General features: G+C 37.2%; 1 protein-coding gene across 19 annotated transcripts in view; it reads right to left on the bottom strand.

Moving 5' to 3' along the window:
• Positions 1–23,897, bottom strand: part of DCC (DCC netrin 1 receptor) — a 1,196,048-nt gene that overhangs the window by 715,011 nt on the left and 457,140 nt on the right. The window lies entirely within an intron of this gene.

The raw sequence follows: 23,897 nt of genomic DNA, 5'->3' as shown, positions 1-23,897 counted from the left end.
TATTTACAAAGATACTAATCACCAAATCATTTATAATTTTATAATTAACTTAGCCTTTTCTATAAAGATGACTACTGAAGGACTGGCATTAAAATCATATTCTCAGAGTTTATGAGTATCTATAAAATTTTGATGCTATTGAGGCAAAGGAAGAAAAGCAGAACTCAAAATAATCAATGTAATATAAAGGCAGATATTATAAAAATATTCATAGAAAACAAATCAATAAATATTACACAAAAAGTGATTGGCCTGATCAATGGAATAGTAAATAATTTATATTATTCCTTTTTCCATTCTTACATATGTGTACATTGATTTTCTGGTATTTCTGGTAGAAGTTTATTCTTTATTATCTTAAGTAATAATTGTCAACAATAAATAATTTGGATCAAGGGATATAATGGTCAATGTAACGTCTGGAACATTATTTCCAATTTTAGCGAATACTGTGCTTTAAGTGTAGCTAAACTACACTTAAATAATTCAGGGAAGGACAATCAGGATGAAATGGGATTTGAAAACTGTACCTTGCAAAAAGTAACTGAGGTAACCAAAAATATTTGACACTGAGAAGCAAAAGTTCTAAGATAATAGAAATAGATTTTTTAATTAAATAAAATCTTTTCATTTTTAAATAAGATGAAAATAATCTTTTAGGGCTCTCATATAAAAATAAAAGATGCTTTTTCCTGGTGTTTCAGGAAATATAAGTAGAGTGTGGGCCTGGGGACAGCTGCATCGGTTGTTGCAACTCTCTAGCGAGTGTCATCCATCCATATACTTTGAGTTATAAACTGCCATGGCTATGTTGTCCAAACTTTCTCAGCCTCACATTTCCCTCTGTAAAATAGGAATGGTAACACTCAGTGGTGTGATCGATGAGAAAGTGCTGTAAATGCCAGATTCTAAAGAGGAAAAAACAGCAGGTTCTTAATGTTATCTTTAAAACAGGAAAACAAAAGTACCTAAGTTATAGATAGGATCTGAATTCAATATACTGATGAATGCTGTACTATTCAGTGCTCCGCCACCTTGAAAAGGACTTCTTTGGAAAGCAGGAAGGCACTTTCTTGCCGGGAACATTCACTGTGAGCCTGGATGACCCACCAGAGCAGCTGAGAGAGGAATGTTTTCATTGACTGGAGAGTTAGACCATGTTGTGCCTTATAAGTTCCTTCAGTTCAGTATAACTTTTCAACCAATGTTCATAAAAATTTCCCCTTTTTCCTGCATGACAATGACTGGACTTATGAATTGCCAGCATTTTTGTCATTCAGTACTACTCATTTCCTTCACAGCTGTGTGAGTGTGACCAAGTTACTGATTCACTGTGCCTTAGTTTTTCGTCTTAAAAATGGGATTAATAATAGTATCTCCCTAGCACAAAAGTTTCCGAAATAGATACATGTGAGGTGCTTAGAAAATATCTGACACAATGCAAGGGCACAATAATTATCAGTTGCTATTACTTATTATTCACTAATTGGTTGGTTTATCCCTTTTTTGTTACGTTAGGTCACTATCTGTAGCCTAATAAAGTTGTTCTCTGTTGTAAATGTGCAAACTGGTGGCCTTTGGACACATTCTGTCATTCCATGTAATTCCAAAGCTAAACATTTCTAAAGCAAATCCAGCTGGAGTTGTCGATGTCTTTTGCAAGATATTTATATAACATGTCCTCCTATATCATCGTAGATATACCATAGTTATCTAATAATAAATCATTATTACTTATGATTTATTGATGTTTTAGCTTTTATGCCTCAAATACAATAATTAGGGTTAAACATAATTATTTTGTTTTGTAAACATGAAAGTTACTGAGTTAATCAGCTCTGGCTGCCGTAACAAAACACTAGCAACTGAGTGGCTTAAACAACAGAAATTAATTTCTCACAGCTCTGGAAGTCCAAGTTGAAGGTGTCAGCAAACTTGGTTCCTGGTAAGGGCTCTATTCTCTTTGCAAGTGGCTGCCTTCTCACAGTGTCCTCACATTGGTGGGGACAGGGGGACAGAGGGGCAGGGGGGTGGTGGGACGTGGAGAGAACGTGTGTGTGTGTGTGTGTGTGAACGTGTGAGAAGGCAAGCGCAAGTGAGCGCTCTACTATCTCTTCCTCTTTTAATAAGGGCCCTGGACCTATCGGATTAGGGACCCACTCTTATGACCTCATATAACATTTATCAACTCCTTATAGGCCCTATTTCCAAATACAGCCACATTGAGGGATAGGGCTTCAACACATGTATTTTGAGGGGACACAATTCACGTCAATTACCTAACTTTCTACTCATTAAACAAATGCTAATCAGTCCATATTTCACCAAAATTATTAAGCCTGTATTTCATTTTATTTGGATGGTATCTCTCATCATAATGTGTTTTACTATATTTGGCCTACAATAGATACCCCCGGCCCACCCCGTTTGATGTCCCTAACCCTATTTTTTCTTGTTGCCCACTTTTGCAATGTTGAAGTTATATTTGATCTCTCTCCATCCATTTATAATGAGTCACCACATTTGATTGACCCATTGTCTTTGAAGCAACTCAGAAATATAGCCTCATTTTTTTTAACCATCACCACCTCATTCCAGGGTCCTACTCACTCGCTGTTCCAACGTCTTAACTAATCTTACTTCTGTTTTCCTCCATTCAGAGAATCATGCACAATTTGCTCTTTCCAATATAATCCTATCTTCATTTTATTACTTCCTGAAAAATCTATGCATTTCCCATCATAACTGAGTTTAAGAAAGGCTTTTTGATATTCCATAGCCTATGAATTCTAATTATTAAATAGTTTATATTTCCAATTACTTTTCAATACAAATTTATAAACTATAATTTTGGGAGGAAGGGTATTACATTTGAGCAAATACTAAATGTTTTTTGCCTATTATTTAGCAATCTTTATTTTCTATCTTAACCTTTTCTTGTATGCAAGACTACATTTTTCATGGTGCTATTCATAGATCATCAATTTGTGATACAAGGATCAAGACTGTATGGAAGAGACCCTGGTGCTCTCTTTGGGTTGCCTGAAAGAGGAGGTGTCAGAGGTCTCTTTCTCCCAGAGGAGAGACTGCACCTAAGCTCAGCTGCTTGTGTCTTCCTCCCCACAGCAGTCAAGATGGAAACTTGTCATGGGTCACAAGGTCTCCAGGAGTCAGGCTACTGGTATCTCAGAAAATTCTATGTATAGGCCCTATCCCACTCCAGACTGGCTGGCTCCCAATATTTTGTTTGTTCCTTCACTGATGAGGTTGACCTTGTGCTTGACTCACAGGGCCAGGAGAGGTATGGCAGGCAGGATCCCTGCACTGCAACACAAACTCACGATATCTTAGCTGTGGCTCACCTCTAGGAGAATGAAAGAACAGGGTACACCTATGTGTATTAGTCAGGGTTCTCCAGAGAAACAGATCCAATAGGATTTATTCTTATGAGGAATTCATTCATGCTATTATAATGGTTATGAAGTACCAAGATCCGCAGTGGGCAAGCTGGAGACCCAGGAGAGCCTATGTGTAGTTTCAGTCCAAGTCTGAAGGCCTGAATATCAGGAGAGATGATAGTAAAAGTTCCAATTTGAAAGCTAGCAGCCTCAAGACAGAAGATGAGTCATTGTTGCAGCATCATTGCAGTCTGATCTGAAGGCCAGAAAAGACCAGTATCCAGCTGAAGCAGTTAGGCAGGCAGAGTTTTCATTGACTCAGCCTTTTTGTTCTATTCAGGCTTTCAATTGATTACATGAAGCCCACCCACACTAGGGATGGCAATCTGCTTTACTCAGTTGACTGACTCAACTGTTAATCTCATCCAAAAACAACCTCACAGATATAGCAAGAATGATGCCTGGCCAAATATCTGGGCACACTGTGTACCAGTCAAACTGACACACACAATTAACCATTACACATTGTCTTTTCTTCCCGACATCTAACTTTTAAGTTTCCACTGTCCCCTGTGAAGTATATCCTTAATCCATACCATGTGATACTGTGGAATCCACCATGATCCCTGGTTTGTGACAGTTGATAATCCAGATGAGACCCACTTTGCATACAGAATGTCAAGAGTCATCTCATGTGCCATTCTGTACTGTTCCCCCTCCCTAAAAACTACCATCTTTTTGCCCTTTATTTACCCTAATACATTTGTACTCCAATTGATGTTTTCACCTATAACATCTGCAAATTCTAGCGAATTCTTTACAAAAATGTGGATTCATATTCACGTGGCATTAAATGTTCTTTACGGCTAGACAACTCTGTCTTTAGTGAACTACAACCACCACAAAGATTAGAGATCAGTGTCTAATTGTATCAGAAAATTTAAGAAGATTTTTCCTGGAATTGTGATATTTTATAGAGAAAGATCATTAGGGATCATTAAGTTCAACTTTATTTCAGAACCAAGGAAAGTTCACATCATTTTATTTTCTTTAAAACATAGCTATCTTGAGCCCATGTGTTCTCTTCATTGGAGTTTCAGAAGCCATGTGTTTCTTTTTCTGTAAATACTAAGTGGATCAGCTCACTGAATACCCTCCCCACTCTACAATTTTGGGAGACTAGGGTTTCTGCCTGATTGCTGGTGATCATTGCTAACACTCACAGAATTCTGGCCTATCTTCACCCAGAGGCGTAAAGTTCCCAGCCTGATACACTATCAAATTCTCAGCCCAACAGTGTTCAGCAGTTGTTAAGATCTGTTGAATTTTAATGGAGCTTTGCCTTTGGGCACAATGAGCAGCAAGTACATAATGTGAGACAGCCGAAACCCAGACCGCCATTACCTGGATCCAGTTTAATTAAATGTAAATTCTTAAGCACTATTTAAGCCACTGAGTTTTCTGAAAATGCATGCCCTTAGGCTTTGAAAATAAATAGTATCTATTCTGAGTTCTACCCAGGTTTTGGGCTATCTAACTAAATCTTATGCTTTTTAAGATTAAATAATTGAACTTGGATGATAACTTTCCCGCCAAGTTCTCTTCTCTGGCCTTTAAGACCTTTAATGAGCACAATATGTGTGTTTCTGCCTTTCTGATGCATCCTTTGTGCTCTCCTTGAAGACAAACATTAATAAAGTGAATTATTGGTTGTACTGAAGATACTTGTCTTCCCTCCTACCTGAAATCACAATTAACTTGTCAACCTCAATTTAGAGAAATAAGTATATATTTTTAGAAGCATGGCATAGACATTGATCATTGGAAAGGGAAAATAACATTCTGAGAAAGATCTTACAAAATTTAATTGAAACACACATAAAATATAAAACAAAAATAATATCAGGAAGGGTAGCTGAGGTGAATTATAAATGCTATATTTTGTAAGCCTACATATTGAAAAGAAAAAGTGCTCCAAACTAAATTCAATCATTTTCAATCAATTTTTAAAATATTGAGTGATTTTCTCCTAACTCAACAAGCCTTCTACTTATGAAAACCAGATTATTTTTCTTCTCAAGCCACTTTCATGGACCATGCTGGCTCTCAATCCTAATCCAAATTAAAAACAGCAAATTCTTAAAAGTTGCCTTTTGAAAGAAATTTGGCTTTGCTTATTTTTCAAAATACAAAACATAGTTGAAATTTCAAAAAATAACAGAATAAACTGAAATTTTGTTTGGCCTGAATTTCATTCTTTCCTCAGATTTACCAAATGTCTTTATTTGATACGATAAAGATAATTGAAAGTGTGATTGATGTCAATTATATAAGAGAATTAGAGCTAAGTTTGAAGCAAAAAACATTTTTTAAAAAGAAAATCCGTCTATTCAGATTTTCGATAAAAATAATGAAAAGCTACAAAGCATGATCTCTTCTTATAATTTATAATATCAATTCTTTTTATGTTTAATAAGATTATGACTGTGCTGGTAGTACTAAAATTGTTTACTTCTTTTGTAATGTAAAAAAAATAAAACTTTCACCAGTTACTCAATTTAATGTATGAAAATTTTACTCAACCCAAATTAGTTTTCTTTAGTGATTTTTAGTAAGTTATGAGTCCCTCTTCAATATAATTTTCCAACATTAATTTATATAAGTTATTTGCCCAATTTCATTTCTTAACCAAGTGAATGCTATTGAGCATGGGTATTTTCTGTTGAATCACTGGATGAAAGCACATTTTAAAAGTAATTAGCTCATCCTCATAGTTAACCCAACAAACTAATGAATGTCGCCCATAACAACACCTGAGCTGGTATTTTCATTACATAATACCACCAAATGTGATAAGAAAAAGGGTATCATATAAATATTCATAGGTCATTTTTATTCATAAAACCTGTGAAAGACGATAATGACAATTTGCCAGTTTGCATGTACCTGTGTGTGATATAGGCTGATCCTTTGTGGTGAAGGGGTCATTTTGTTGTTTTTTGTTTTAAGCAAACATGTCTTTTTTGAAATGCAGACTACAGCTTGAATTGTTCAATTTCCCACATTTTAAAAATTCATCAACGATTTGTGTGTTGTCCCCTCTGTGCTAAGCTCTGTTCATGCCACTGCTGCTGTTTTGTCTTTCCAGTTGCCCATCCACATTATATTTCAGATGCTGAAACAACGTGCCATCTGCCATCCCTCTCGAGAGTACAGGAGTCAGCCAAATACCTAGACAGACTGGGGTGGGCCCCCAGTGAAACCCTACCTCCGAGCTGAAGACAGTTTGAAGCCTGAAAGCCAAGTTACAAGTTAAATCCTCAGACTAGATCGAGAACTTGTCTTCCATTTGGTGTGCTTTCCTCTGATTGATCCCTACCCTTCACCTATTTCAAAAATACCTACCCTTTCCTAATTGGTTTTCTACACTGTCATGCCCACCTTTGAGTGGTATCTTTGCTTTGACCATTTTTGCATACTCACCAACCAATCAGTGCGCACTCCCCATTGAGTCCATAAAAGACCTCAGACCCAGCCACATGGGGGACTTTCCCACCTTTGGGTAGGAGGAACATCCCTATGTCCCCTCTCCACTGAAAGCTGTCTCATCACGCACTAAAATTCTTCTTTGCCCTCCTCACCATTCAATATACAGCACATCCTTATTGTTCTTGGGCATGGTACAATAGCTCAGGAACTGCCAGATTGGTATAAGCTATAACATAGGTGAGCTGGGCATAATAGCATGGCTGAGCAAGGCCCAGGTAGGGCATCACCAGCCAGGGGTCCCTGGCTTGCATCGTTCTCACTCCCCACCCATTTATGAGCAGAATTTCCTATCTCTGTGCTGGTTTGGATCCCCTCCCTGCCTTAGATGTCTCTATCTGCATCCCATATATCTCTTCCTCCTGGTCTTTAGAAGTGGGTCATTGGTGATGCTTTCATTAGCTGCTGTTGTCTTAAGAAAATTAAAATTTGGTGACTTTTTGTAAACTATATCCAATTTGTTTCCTTCCAATAAACTTTTTGAGAATATATTTTATTTTTTTGGTTGTTAGAAGGATTTTTCTCTTATGAAATTGAGAGACAGGACTAGCTGGATTTCCTAGGCCAACTAAGAATTCCCAAGCCTAGCTGGGGAAGGTGACCACACCCACCTTTAAACACGGGACTTGTAAAACTCAGCTCACACCCAACCAATCAGGTAAAGAAGGCTCACTAAAATACAAATTAGGCTAAAAGCAGGAGGTAAAGAAATAGTCAAATCAGTTATCATCTGAGAGCACAGGGGGAGGGACAATGATTGGGATATAAACCCCAGGCATTCGAGTTGGGAGTGGCAACCCCCTTTGGGTCCCCTCTCATTGTATGGGAGCTGTGTTTTCACTCTATGAAATCTTGCAACTGCACGCTCTTCTGGTCTGTGTTTGTTAGGGCACAAGTTGAGCTTCTGCTCGCCGTCCCCCACTGCTGTTTGCCGCCATCACAGACCCACTGCTGATTTCCACCCCTCCAGATCCAGCAGTGTGTTCGCTGCACTCCTGATCCAGCAAGTCGCCCATTGCCACTCCCGATATAGCTAAAGGCTCGCCATTGTTCCTGAGCAGCTAAGTGCCCGGGTTCATCCTAATCAAGCTGAACACTAGTCACTGGATTCCACGGTTCTCTTCTGTGACCCACGGCTTCTAATAGAGCTGTAACACTCACCACACGGCCCAAGGTTCCATTCCTTGGAATCTATGAGGCCAAGAACCCCAGGTCAGAGAATAAAAGGCTTGCTGCCATCTTGGGAGTGGCCTGCCACCATCTTGGGAGCTCTAAGAACAAAGACCTGCCAGTAACAAAATACATGGTATCTCTAGTTTTCCTTGTTTAATTGTACTTTAGGGTATGTCCTTGGCAAAATTTAAAACTAGCAACAATAACAATATTTGTACTAAAATGCCAAACTTCGAATGTTCTAAAGATGCCCTCAAATTCCTAGCTGTCATTTTTGGCATTTCCTTCTGGATCCCCGCTGCACCCAAACCTGTAAGATATGAGGGAATTGGTCAACAATACCAACAGAAATGCAATTACTGACTGTTTGGCATATGGCATCCTCAAGAAACCAGGATTACCCAGGCATACGCTTTTGTAGACATAAACCTAGGGTTAAAGTAAGTGGAAACATTTTAGTCAAGATCCCCATGCCAAAAATTTACAGTTTAAGAAAGAGCTTTAATTGGTCATTAAGTCCATTGAGAAGCTCTAAAATCTCATGGGTCCAGACCATCCAATGCTTAGAACATGAGAGGAAAGTAAGAATATAGAAAACTGACAATCAAAAGAAGAAGTGAGTACAGACAATGGGGTTAAACTTAAGGACACCCTTATTTACCCAGCAGAATCAATCATAAGAATTTCCATAATATGATTAAAGCAAGGAGTCCGTACAACAGGGAAACTTCTGCCTGCCACTGGCAGGTGGCAGGAGATACTCCCTTGGATTTATGTACTGTATTTTGGAACAGTGTTCTCCATCATTATCCCTTCCAAAATAGGGAGCTTCCATTTATGTATTTTCCTGACCATGCCAATTTTTATTTTTTCTTTTCTAATAGTGATCCATTTTACATTTATAAAATTGTTTTCTATTTTGTCTTTTGTTTTTCATGACAAGATTTATAGTTCAATCTAGGATATTGAGACTTTTGTGGGTGGGAAGATGTAGGAAAAAAAAAAAAAAAAGCCAAATCTTGATTGAGTCACTTAGTCAGAATTACAGGCTGTCTACTGGTATGTCACCTATGAAATGCTTCCTAGTGGTTTAGACGTCAAATCACATCATTTGGCAAAAGTCTACCATGAAGGAACAAGGCTCAACATCAAACTAATAATTCTGATTCAAAAATCCAGAACAAGACCTTTTAGACATAGCAATAGATTCAGGTAGATAGTGCCTAAACACTTCCTCCTAACTTGTATATGTGTGTATATGTGTGCACGTGATTCTACTAGTTCTTATTAGGCACCTAAGCTTGTGAAATCTCATACATAAAGGGAAACTTGCTAGGGAATAACTGCAAAATGAAGGCATCACATTTGATGTGTGGGTTTTAGCAACACAAAGCATTAGCGGTCACAACAACCCCAGAGCCAAGGCCCCTGAGCCATTTAATGTGGTATCAGTCCGAATTAACACATGAAAGGGGATGAGTTTCAGTTCCCTGGACCAAACGACCAGTGAATGAAATATTTCCCATATGTATCCAGGAGAGATTGAGAGATGAGGTGTGTAATTGGATGATCCCTCCCTCATAATAAGAAAACGTAAAATCACATTAAACTCTTTAAATCTGCACCTATGTTAAAGCAGCATTTTGCAAAGGGGATAAACACCTGTTTGCAGTAGAGTTGGTAAAAATATGAAGTATTATATACGGATCTGGTAAAAACCTGTCCAGAGGCAAAAGAAAGAATATGATGGAATTGATTTATTTTAGACTGATATTTCAGACTGATATGTAATGAAAAGCCAGATCCTGAGGACAAAGTTGTAATAATGTTTCTTCTTCCATTAAAGCCTCCAGCATCCTCTTTTTGCTATTCGCTACTAAACTAATAGCTGTGCTTTCAATATTGCTGTCATTATTTTAAAACAATCAAGTATGTATGTTTGAATTTATATATACGCAGCTTTCTCTTTGACAAAGTGTGAAATATGAGTGAGTGTATTAATATCACAGGGAGCATATCAGTTTTGCAGTGAACCATACAGTTCACATGTCTGGGAAATGGTTGTATTTTATACTTAGTCATCAGCAATCTAGCTACAGATGTATGCTCAGATGGGGCATCTCACCATGCTAGAGAGGCAGGAGGCACAGTGCGTCTAGTATTACCCAGTGTAATGCCTATGTGACCTAGGTAAAGTACCACTCCACCTTAACTCTGAATTTTTTTTGAGACAGTCTCGCTCTGTCACCAGGCTGGAGTGCAGTGGCGCGACCTCGGCTCACCGCAACCTCCACCTCCCGCGTTCAAGCGATTCTCCTGCCTCAGCCTCCCGAGTAGCTGGGACTACAGGCACGCGCCACCAAGCCCAGCTAACTAACTTTTGTGTTTAGTAGAGATAGGATTTCACCATATTGGCCAGGGTGGTCTTGATTTCTTGACCTCGTGATCCACCTGTCTCAGCCTCCCCAAGTGCTGGGATTACAGGCGTGAGCCACTGCACCTAGCCAACTCTGCATATCTTTAGGAAACAGGATGCCTGAGGTCAAAAGTTCCCCCTCATGACCGAACTGGCTAAGACTGGTAGGATCCAAGATGGTGGCTCACTTGACTTCTGAAGAACCTCTAACTTCATATTATAATCTAATATTCATACTAAATGACACTCCCACCACTGCCATGATAGTTTACAATCATGACAACCAGAAGAAGCCATCAAGTGACAGAAAGAAAGGTGGCAATTGGTTACAAGAAGTTCTCTGCCCATTCCCAGAAAAGACAAATATTCCTCTCCTTTCTTTTAATGCCCAACCACTTCATTAAAGATGCCCTTTATCTGTGAAGTTCTGGCTCTTACAGACTGAGAAGTTTGTGACCCAAGCTTCTGCTTCTCAATTTCATGGCCATCAAATAAAGCCTATGCATTCACTTTCAATTTTGCATATTAGCTTCAGGGCACTAAAAAGGTAAAGACCCTATTTTGGTGAGCACTGGCTTGATGGTAACACTACCGATGTAATAAGTTTGTAGGTAAAAACAAAGACTCACCAACAGTGAACACTAATGTAAACTATGGAATGTGGGTGATAATGATGTATCAATGTAAGTTTATCTATTGTAACAAAAATATCACTACTAGAGCATGGGATGTTGACGGGAGCGAGGTTTACATGTATGGGGACTGGGGTGTATGGGAAGTCTCTTACTTTCTGCCTGGTTTTATAGTGAATCAAAAACTGCTCTAAGAAATAATATCTATTAACTGCAAATAAGATACAGAAATGATCCATCACAGCAAGCTTCTGATTTATTCAAGCTGGTATTATCTAATGGAGGAAATTTCTTACCACTGGTGTCAATGTTAACAGTTAAGGGGTATATTTCAAATATGCCTAAAAGTCCTTCATCACCTTAAACCTCAAGCATGGTAATATCTTCAGTTTGTCTCCTTCAAATGTATCTAAATCATGCTGAAATTAAAATGATTTCTTGGTACAGTGAATTTAAGTGGACTTTCAAATAAAAAGAGGATATTTCAACTAAACACAAAATCCACATGTCAGCTGGTACTGCCTATCTCTTGAGATCCCTTGAAAATTGTCTTAGATCCTCAAGTTGCCCAGATTTCTGAGAATGAGAGGGTGGCTTACATTCTTGAATTCCCTTCTACTTCCAGTTATGTATTTCTGGTTTAAGTCATGGTAATCCATATAGAATATGAAACATTCATTTCGAGTATTCATTTGTGGTAGACTTTACTGAAAGTAGTTTCTTTGGTAGACTTTAAATCAAGGTAATGTAAACAATTTTAAATTAACAATGTATGTCCCATTTTTAAAATATCTTTCTATAACCTGTGGAAGAATTTTACCTGGCTGTCCAGCACATATATCCTCACCTCATCCTACCTCTCTGGCTCTTCTCTCTCCTCTCTACCTTCTCCATTCGTCTCTTATTTCCTTCCTTTTTGTGAGCAAAACAAAAATTCGTATAATTTTTTTTATCTAGACCATCTAACCTTCTCCTTTTATAGCTTGGTCTCCTGTTGACATCTCTGCTGTCAGAGTCACATCTTCCACAAAGGCTTATGAAGATATTCTGACAAAGTTCCTAAGATGACTTTTGGTGCCAGCTGTTAATGTACATCTTACTTGGTTATGTAAGCTGACCATTCTTTATCCTGAAACTATTCCATTTGCGTTGAAAGGCATAGAGAGAAGGAAAGCCAGAGATTATACATTGAGTCTCTCCCGCACACTGGGCACTTGTCTAGACATGTTTGTATGCATTGTCATGTAAACTTTGCAATAGCTCTGTGAGGCAGCTAGAATTGCTACCCTTAATTGAGAGATGAAGAAGCAAAGGCTCAGAGATTAAGAAATTTGTTTAAAATTACACATTTAGTGGCAGATGCTAGACTTGAAAAAAATCTATCCTGATGAAAATATAAAGTTTGTGTATTTTATCTGTTGTCATAAGAAAGAAATATGGACAACTAGAAGAAACACCAGACATATTTTTTTAAAACGAAATTTTACGGCCAGGCGCAGTAGGTCATGTCCGTAATCCCAGCACTTTGGGAGGCCAAGGTGGGTGGATCACGAGGTCAGGAGATTGACATCATCCTGGCCAACATGGTGAAGCCCGCCTCTACTAAAAATACAAAAATTAGCTGGGCTTGGTGGCACATGCCTGTAATCCCAGCAACTCAGGAAGCTGAGAGAATTCTCCTGTTCAAGTAGGAGAATCGCTTGAACCAGGGAGTTGGAGGTTGCAGTAAGCGGAGATCGCACCACTGCACTTCAGCCTGGTGACAGAGCAAGACTCCGTCTCAAAAACAAAACTAACAACAACAACAAAAAACCTGTAGCTTTATGACCTTGGGGGAAATTACCAAACTTTTTTGATTCTTATCTTTTTTTTGTCTATAAACCGATGACACTTCTGACCCAGCTGAGCTGTTGTAAGGATTCAACGATACAATGTAGATGAAACTATTTCATAAGTGGAAGTTTTATTTAATGAAGAACAACAGATTTTGGTCATGAGTGGCCTGGCTTTAAATCATGGACCATCTGTTATTTACAAATGGTATGATATTGACCAATTTATGTACTCTCTAAGCCCCAGTTTCTTCCTTCGTTAAAAAGAAATCATGAGAACTAACTTCTAAAGTTGTATACACTAAATAAGATGAAGAATGTAAAGTGTTTAACAGAATGTGACACATGGTAAGATATAAATACATTTAATGATTTGTTTTGGTTTTAGTGGTGCCATTTAAAAAATATTGGAGGTAAAAATTGTGATTCTTCCTCTTCAAGGTGGCCCACACACATTGTACAGGGGCCAGGTTATCAACCTACCCTACATGCCACCACTGGCACCCACACACATCACCCAGACGCCCGAGTCCAGGTGCAGCCTTCGCACCACCACCACCATGCTGGTGCCCAAGGACTGGCCCATCTGGTGCTGCATCCCCAGCAAAACGTCACCACATATGTAAAAATGAGGATTAAAAATATCTATTTCATTGTGTTGTTTTGATGATTAAATAAAATGCTGGCATTTACTTAGTTAATATTAGGTCATTACCTATTCTTTTACAAACTCCTGGAGAGGTCCATGAGTGTGTGGATTGAATGAATGTGTTGTTTCTCTAAGGCAAATTATATAAAGAACTGACTCTTGAGCAACCTAGGTGTGAATTGTGTGGCTCCACTTATACGTAGAGATTTTTTTCAATAGACATTTTGGAAACTTTTTTTGGAGATTTGCAATAATTTGAAAACCTTGCAGACAAACCGTGTAGCCTAAATATAAAGTAAAACTAAGTTATACTCTAAATGTATATAATATATATATACTAGTCTATTTTATCATTTACTACAATATACACAAATCTAGTATAAAACAGTTAAAATGTGCAGACGGTACATGGCACTGTTCACAGTAGAGAGAAATGTAAACAGAATGCAGCATTAATAAATGCATAAAATTAACTGTAGTACACATTGTACTACTGTGATGATTTCATAGCCACCTCCCATTGTTACTGCAGTGAGTTCAAGTGTTGTGAGTATCCACTTAAAATGCCGTGTGATGCTAATCATCTCCACAGAGCAGTTCATCTCTTCAATAAATTGTTTATCATGGAAAAAGTGATCTCTTGCAGTTCTTGTATATTTTTCTTAGTGTTTAGTGCAATATTGTAAACCTTGAATAACACCATGGGACCCATACGAAGTGCCACTAGTGATGTTCAAAGTGTTCCCAAGAGGCAGAGACAAGTCATGACATTACAAGAAAAGGCCGAATTGTTTGATATGTACTGTAGATTGACCTCTGCAGCTGCATGGCCCACCACTTCAGACAGATGATTCATCTTGTCAACACATGATATAAACCTACAGTATTAATCAGTACTTTAATAAATATATTTTCTCTTCCTTATGGTTTTCTTTATAACATTTTCTTTACTCTGGCTTACACTGTTGCAAGAATGCAATATATAACAAATATGCAAAGTATGTGTTAATCAACTGTTTATGCTAGTTATTAGCAAGGTTTCTGGTCAACAGTAGGCTATCAGTAGTTAAGATTTTCAGGGCTGGGCTACAGTGGCGCCTGTCTGTAATCCTTACACTTTGGGAGGCTGAGGCTAGAGGATAACTTCAGCCCAGGAGTTCAAGACCAGTCCAGACAACACAGTGAGACCCTGTGTCTCCATTTAAAAAAAAAAGGCTTGGCGTGGTGATGTGTACCTGTGGTTCCAATTACTCAGAAAGCTGAAACAGGAGGACCACTTGAGCTCAGGAGATTGAGGCTGCAGTCAGTCGGCCCTGTTCATGCCACTGCCCTGCAGCCTGGACAAGAGAGTGAGACCTTGTCTCAAAAAAAAAAAAAATTGCTGGGAGTAAAAAGTTATATATGGGTTTTTGATTGTGTGGGGGTTGGCATGGCTAACCCTGTTTTGTTCAACGGTCAATTACGTACAGTTATATATATACATGTATATGTATATATACAAAAACACACACCTTAAATTCCTTCTGTAGCCTAATCTTGATTCCAAAAGTCTCCTCCAGATTGCTACTCTGGCAATAGCAATATTAAACGGTAGATACTAAAACCTAAAGAGCTAGAGATAACTTCCTCCAACCTACTGCCTCATCTGTATGGCTCAGGGGTGGTCTTCCTAATTTGACTATCTTGAAGTAAATGATTCAGAAGCAATTTGACACAGGTATAATTTTCATTCTGTATCTTATTGCCATGCTATAGTACTATTTGCCAACTGTCATCCCTTAGAGCAGTAATACTGTGTTACTGCTCAGAGGGATGTTGATACAAAAAGAAGGGAATGGTTAAAAATATATATATATATAGAATAATGCAATGCAAAGTAACTTGGCTTAAAACCCTTGAGGTGATTCATAGACACACCTGGCTTAACTTCTGCATGTCTAAAGGGTCACTGATTTTTTGAACAGACAAGCACATAGAGAAAAAAAGCAGGCATATTGCATGTTTTATATTCTTTATAGTCTCAGTGACAGAGATACATGTGCTGCAAATCAGGGCAATTTGGAATCTAGTTTAAAGCCTAATTACAGCATTTTACAAACAGTTCCATAGAATACCACTGTCAGGTAAGATGTTAACAGATACTCTGCAAAATGAAGAGGTTCCTAGATTCCAAATTTGAACATGGCTTATAACCTTCTTTCCCTTCTGTAAGATTCAAAATATACTTTACTGCATTCAAAACTTTGAGAAGTCCAAGAGGATAAATGGTTGGATGGATAGAAACATAGATAGACTTTTAATTATTATTTTGTCTTGCATTTTCTGCATTTATTTGACTAAGGCAATCTTCTTTTGGAAATTTTTACTGTTTTGTAAAATGATTAACCCCTTTGTGAGGCAATTTTTTTTCACCCACAAAGAAAAACTAATACTCATCCTTCATTGTTATTGTGAAAATTGAGTTAATCCATATAAAACATTAGAATAGGCTTTGTTACAATTAAGTTCTCCATACGTGTGAGCTGTTGTTACTGTTGTAGTTGTCGTTATGGTTATCACTAAAAGACATGACTTCTTGAAGAGGGTGGTTTGAGAATTACAATAGAAGCTGTGGCAAATTCTAAAAATGGTAGTAACCTCTTCCACTCTCATCATAGGGAAGAGTGGACTTCTATAATTCTTAAGACTTAGCTGAATTTGAGATGGGTTTTGACCAGTAGAATGTAGCAGAAGCCACATTGAAAGTTCCAGCCCAGGACTCAAGAGACAGACCTTGCACACTGAGACTCTCACTCTTGGAACCCTGCAATCTCCATGGGATTTCAATGCAAACAATTCCAAGCTAGCCTGCCAGAGGATGAGACTACCTGAAGAAAGGCTCCTATCTCTCTAACAAGGCTATTGTCAATGATGCACCCTGCTAATACGCCAGCTTATAGTAGGTGCATAATTATACCAGTCCAGCTGGCCCAGACCAGTAGAATTACCCAGTGAATTATGAATAAAATAAATAGATGTTTTAAGCCACAGCGTCTAAGGTAGTTTGCTGTGCAACAATAACTGATACATCAGGGAGAAAAAAGAAAACTTCTCTTGCTTTTACTCTACTATACTCTGCAGCCTCTCAGGAACCAATTGTACTTATGAAAACAAGGTGATACATTAACACAATGTACATTTTGCTACTTATGAGAAGTCACTGATTCATAAGAAAAGTACGCAACATCTGTTTGGTGTTGAAAATGCTATCACACAAAGATTATTTATCTGCATCTAACCGCACCGTCAACACCATTTTCAACTGAGAAGGATAGCAATCTATGTACTGCCAGACATATTATCATTGTCATATTCACCTATATACCCCAGGAATGATACCCTGAATCAATGAATAAAGAACACATTGAAAGATAAGATGCTGCTCAAATCTCACTGGAAATGTCATTTTGTAGTCCATCTCCTAGTATTTCTTGTTGTAAAAATAGAACACTATCTTTTCTATTCCATCAGTCTGTAAAAACTTCACAAAAGATTCACAATATTGGAATATTCTTTGTTTAATGACTCATATTTAAAATATTGAATGTCATATTGCATTTGATTCTGCAGGCATTTTGATCACAGTATTAGCTGGGGAACACTTTGGCTTTCAGAACAGATTTTGCTGAAGGTACATATTGAGTAGGACCCATGGATGCCTTTTCTCACTAGGAACTCTGCAGTAACTAATTTCATTAATTCACTGAAAACCACAAGAAAGTGAATATTATTACTATTTATCATAATAAAAGTATAATTTAGAAAAGTTATTTAAACTAGTTCAGCAAATGTTTGTTGACAACTACTACGTCTTAAAATTTTGATAGTCATTAGTGATTCAAAGTGAAGAGCTACCATCTCTGCCCTTACAGAGTTCCCTGTCAAGTGGAAAAAATGATGTAATTGAAGAACAATTAGAGCTTAAAATATCCACACCCAACAACAAACTAGCCAAACTTGACATTAATCCTGTAAGTGATTCAATTATAATAGGCATTATTATTATATTGCTAGTTATTAACAGAGATAAAACAAAGTATCAGAAATCAAGTTGCATTAATAGATTGGCATTTATTTCCTGGCAATTGTTCAGAAATGAATTATGCTGGGCTTTTTGTAGTAACCATCCTAGCACTTGGACACCAAGCCATTTGAGAGAGCTTCTAAAATACTGATTCATGGGTGCCAGATGGGCTCCATACAAGTATTTTGAAAGTGGAATTAACTTTAGGTATTTGGGTACAATTGCTGAAATTACTAGATAGAGCCTATCATGATTATGAACATGTGACTTCATATGAGACTGACCTGGTTTTCAATTTTGATTTTCCCCAATTGTAGGTGTGCAATATTAAGCAAGTCCCAGATCTTCCCTTTTTTTTCACCTTCTCATTTTCATGCTTCCTTGTTACATGTATACCCATGAGCAATAATATATCATGCCACAAAACAAAAATTCTCTTACCTTTGATCAAGTTTATTTCCTTTTTATAAAATGAGGAGTATATTACTCCCCAAATTCCCAAACTTCAAACTATAGCAATCTGAAGCAGTTCAATGCAGGGCAACATAAACTACTTCATGGATCATAAGAATGTTAGCTCCGCTGCATCTGTATAAATTAATGAAAGTCTCAAGTAGCCATGGATTAGATGGCTTCTAATTTCAGAAGAAAATCTTTAGAAATATGTCTATATGTATCAAGCATCACAAGAACATTTCATGTGAGTTTGTAATAGTTTCTGTTTTATTTCAAACATTAATAAAACACACATAAGGCTGGCCACGGTGGCTCACGCCTGTAATCCCACCATTTTGGGAGGCTGAGGTGGGTAGATTGCCTAAGGTCAGGAGTTCGAGACCAGCCTGGCCAACATAGTGAAACCTCATCTCTACTAAAAATATAAAGAATTAGCTGGGTGTGGTGGCAGGCACCTCCCAACTACTGGGGAGGCTGAGGCAGGAGAATTACTGGAACCTGGGAGGGGGAGGTTGCAGGGAGACAAGATCCCACCATTGAACTCCAGCCTGGGCAACAAGAGTAAAACTCCACCTTAAAAAAAAAAGATACAAAACTTCATACGAATGGTTTCGGGCTCTAAATACGGCTTTTCCACCTCACTGCATTCTCCTTTGCCTTATTGTTTTTCCTACTCACCCTTTTCAGGTTTTTTTCCTAGCCTAACTAGCCTCACAGACACAGTTATAAATAATCTTTGGCCAATTAGAGTAGCTTCCTTTCAACTCAGAAAGTATTTGGATTTTTTTTTTTTTTTTAACAAAGAAAAACACCTCTAATTGTATTAGAAAGTTCCTCTGCAGGGGGCCAGGTGCAGTGGCTCATGCCTGTAATCCCAGCATTTTGGGAGGCTGAAGCAAGAGGATCACCTGAAGTCAAGAGTCAGAGGGCAGCCTGAGCAACAAAGTGAGACTCTGTCTTTAAAACATTTTTAAAAAGAAAAGAAACTTCCTCTGCAGTCTCTCTGGATCAGCCAAAGACTAGTCTGCTACTTCTACCACTCAGTAAGGAAATGTTTTCCAAATTTTTGTTTTCTCTACTCTATTAAAGACATATAAATCTTAAGATATAGCCTGATATTAAGTCACTTAAAAATTATGTATTGCAAAGCTTGCCTTGCCATACACATTGTTCAGAGGCCTGGGTATTGACAGACCCTATCTGATACTGATGGTTCCCCTATGCAACATCTCATTAGGTACCAGAGGAAGAAGCTGCTATGTGTAGCCTTCGTGCAAGCAACCTTCGTGCAAGCAACCTTCGTGCAAGCAACCTTCGTGCAAGCAACCTTCGTGCAAGCAACCTTCGTGCAAGCAACCTGGCATCTGGGGATTAATCTTCCCTGCCCTCCAAAGGCACCATATGGAGGTCTAACAGGTCCAGTGCACCCACCACCACCAGTGGTGCCTGAGAACAGGCCTGCCTCACACACCACTGCAACTGCTATTGCCCACATGTGTTTTTTGCGGCTTGAGAACCAGCCAGCCTTTCCCATTGCCACTGCCGCCTGCATGTGAATGTACTGTCTGGGGACCTGGCCCCATCCATCACAGCCAGCAGCTACATACACCACTGGGGGGTCCATCCCACCCATCACCACTGCTGCCAGCACCCATACAAATTGTACAGGGCAGAGTATAAGTTCAACCTACCTGCCACTGCTGGTGCCTGCACACACCATCCAGAGGCCTGAGGTCAGACCCAACATTTGTACTGCTGCCAAACTGGTGCACAAGAACTAACCCAGCTGATGTTCCCACCCCGTGAAGTCTTACCACAACCTCCACTAACAATTGCAGTCTAAGCCACTTAGGTACTTCCAGATATCGCTGACACTGAATATAACTGAAGTCATACAAAGACTACACTGCTATACCCATCCAAAATCAAAGCCAAAGCAACTTACTTAACCAATACTATAATACATCTGTAGGAAAATATCTTTCCTTACAAAGGCCTATCCATAAATTGGAAGAAGCAGCTATTACACCAGATGTGCAGATATTAACATAAGGACACAAGAATCAAAAAAAGGAAACATGATGCCTCCAAAAGAACAAAATAATTCTTCAATAACAGAACCCCAAAACAGGAACTTTATCTTGAATTCCTTATTAGAAATTTTATAATGAGAAATTCAGTGAAATATAAGAAAACACCAACAATACAAATAAATCAGAAAAACAATTTATGCTCTAGATGAGAAATTCAAAAAAGAAACATATGTTAAGAGCACCAAAAGTCCTAGAACTGAAGAAATCAAAGAAATAAAAAAATACAAGCATCAATAGACTAAGCAAAAGAATTTCTTTTCTAATAATGCAGTCAGAAGAAAAAAAAAGAAATGAATGAAGAAAGCCTATGTGACCAGTAGGATGCCATAAAATGACCAAAATTTTAACTGAATTCTGGAATTTCCCAAAGGAGAAGAGATGGGCAAAGGCATAGAAAACCTATTTAATAAAAATAGCTAAAAACTTCCGAAGTCTTGAAAAACATATAGACATCTAGATAGAGGAAGCTCAAAAATCCCCAAATAGGTTCAATTCAAAAAGGTCTTCTCCAAGCCACATTATTGTCAAACTGTCAGAGACAACGACAGAATTCTAAAAACAGCAAGAGAAAAAGCATCAAGTCACATAAAAGGGAACCTCCATCAGACTAACAGTGGACTTCTCAGCAGAAATCATGCAGGTCAGGAGAAAATGGAATGACATATTCAAAATGCTTTATAAAACAAGAACCCTTTAGCCAAAAATACTAGACCCAGCAAAGGTACCTTTCAAAAATGAAGGAAAAATAAAGTCTTTTCCAGACAAGCAAAAGCTGAAGGAATTTGTCACCAATAGACTGGTTCCTACAAAAAATGTTTAAAATAGTCCTACATCCAGAAGTGAAAGGATAATATCTACCATCATGGAAATACATGAAAGTATAAAACTCACTGGTAGAGTAGATACACAAATGAGAAAGAGAAAGGAATCAAGTGTTACCATTCTGAAAATCACCAAACCATGATGATAAACCATAAGAAAATAACAAATGATATATAAAACACCCAGAAAACTAACAAAATGACAAGAGTAAGTCCTCACTTATTAATAAGCTTGAATGTAAGCAGAATTCCCCACTTAAGAGATGTAGACTAGATGAATGCATTTAAAACAATGACTCAACTATATGCCACCGATAAGAAACTAACTCCACCTATAAAGACCAATATAGATTTAAAGTGAAGGGATAAAAAAAGATATTCCATGTAAATGGAAACCAAAAGCAAAAAAAAAAGAAAAGTAACTGTACCTATAGGAAACAATTTAAATGAAAAACTGAAGAGACAAGGTAATATATTGAAAAATAAATCATATTAGCAGGAGGATATAGCAATAGAATAAGACAAGTTTTATTCTATATTGATTCAATAACATTATTGAAGAACAATATTTAATAGAAAGAATATTGAAAACTGTACAACTACATGGAAATTAAACAACATGGTCCTGAGCAACTATTGCATCAATGAAGAAATTAAGGAAATAAAATGTCTTGGAAAAAATAAAAACGAAAAACAGTATGCCAAAACCAATGGAATGTAGCAAAAGCAGTGCTAGAAGGAAGTTTATAGCAATAAATGACATCATAAAAGTGGACAGATTTCAAATACACAATCTATCAATGCACCTTAAGGAACTAGAAAAAATAAGAAAAAACAAAACAAAATTAGCAGAAGAAATGAAATAACAAAAATTAGAGAACTAAAAACAGACTAAATGAAAAACATTGCCAAGAACCAATAAAACAAAAACTTGTTTTTCTGAGAAGGTAAAATTTTTAAACTGCTAGCTAGATTAACCAAGAAAAAGAGAAGACCCACGTAAGTTAGAAATGAAAAAGGAGGCATTACAACTGATACAACAGAAATAGAAAGTATCATTACAGACTATTAATAACTCTATGCAAACAAATTAGAAAATCTAGAGGAAACATTCCTGAACACATACAACCTACTAAGATTGATCCAGACAGAAATAGAAAACCTAACAAATTAATAATGAATAATAAAATTGAATCAGAAATCAGGTGCCTCCCAATAAAGAAAAGTTCAGGACTGAATGGCTTTAATTCTGCGTTCTATCAAATGTATGAAGAACTAACACAGATTATTCTCAAACTATTACAAAGATTAAAGAGGAGACAGTTATTCCTAACTCATTCTACAAGGCCAGAATTACCCTGATACCAACACCAGACAAAGATTTAAAAAAAACACAAAAACCTACAGGCCATTTTTTCTGATGAATACAGATGCAAAAATCCTTAACAAAATATTAGCAAACTTAATCCAACAACACGTTGAAAAGATAATACATCATGATTAAGGGGGATTTGTCTCAGGGATGCAAGGATGGTTCCACGTACATAAATCAACACGTGATATATCACATCAATAGAAGAGGGACAAAAACCATATGATCTTCTCAACAGGCATCAAAAAGATAAAATTCAATACCTCTTCATGACAAAAACTCTCAACAATAAAAAGGAGGTATTTCAAAATAATAAAGAAAGACCATATATATGACAAACCCACAACACAGCTAACATCATACTTATTGGAAAAAAAGTTGAAAGCCTTTCCTTTAACAACTAAAAGACAAGGATGCCCACTTTCACCACATTTATTCAGCATAGTACTGGAAGTGCTACCACAGCAATCAAGCAAGCAAGAAAGAAAAGGCATCCAAATTGGAAAAAGAAAGAACAATCGTCCCTCTTTGCAGACAACATTATCTTATGTATAGAAAAACCTAAAGACTCCACCAAAAAACTCAGAACTGATAAATTCAGTAAACTTGTAATATACAAAATCAACATACAAAAAGCAGCACTCCTATATACCAATAACAAACTAGATTTTAAAAATGAAGGACGTGATCTCATTTATAATAGCTACAAAAACACTACCTAGTAATAAATTTAACCAAGGATGCAAAAGACTTCTACAACTACAAAAAAAAAAATGATGAAAGAAATTGAAGACACAAGCAAACGTAAACACATCACATGCTCAAAGATTGAAGGAATCAATATTTTAAAATAGCCATCCTACCCAATGCCACCATAGTACTACAGATTCAAGAGACATAATGCAATCCCCATCAAAATACCAATGATGTTCTCAAGAGAAATTTAAAAAAAAACCAAAATTTGTGTGGAAACACAAAAGATTCTGAATAGCCAAAGCAATACTGAGCAAAATGGAAAAAGCTAGAAGCATCATACTACCTAACATATACTACAAAGCTATAATAACCAAAACAGTATGATATTGGAATAAAACACATAGACCAATGGAACAATATAAAACCCAGAAATATAGATTAATAGAATATAAAACCCAGAAATATAAATTAATCTCTATTAATATATTTACTATAAAATTATAATTTTATATTATAAATTATATTTTAATAAATCTAAAAATAATATAGATTAATAGAATATAAACCCCAGAAATTAATCTTCCTATTTACAGCCAACTGGTTTTTTTAAAAAGGCACAAAGAGAATACCTTGGAGAAAGAACACCCTCTTCAATAATGATGCAGGGAAAACTAAGTGTTCACAGGCAGAAGAATGAAACTACACCCGTATCTCTTGCCACATACAAAAATCAACTCAAAATGGTTAAAG

The sequence above is a fragment of the Pan troglodytes genome, chromosome 17 (assembly GCF_028858775.2).
Source record: "Pan troglodytes isolate AG18354 chromosome 17, NHGRI_mPanTro3-v2.0_pri, whole genome shotgun sequence".
NCBI lineage: Eukaryota > Metazoa > Chordata > Mammalia > Primates > Hominidae > Pan > Pan troglodytes.
This window is presented reverse-complemented; position numbering and strand designations above follow the sequence as displayed.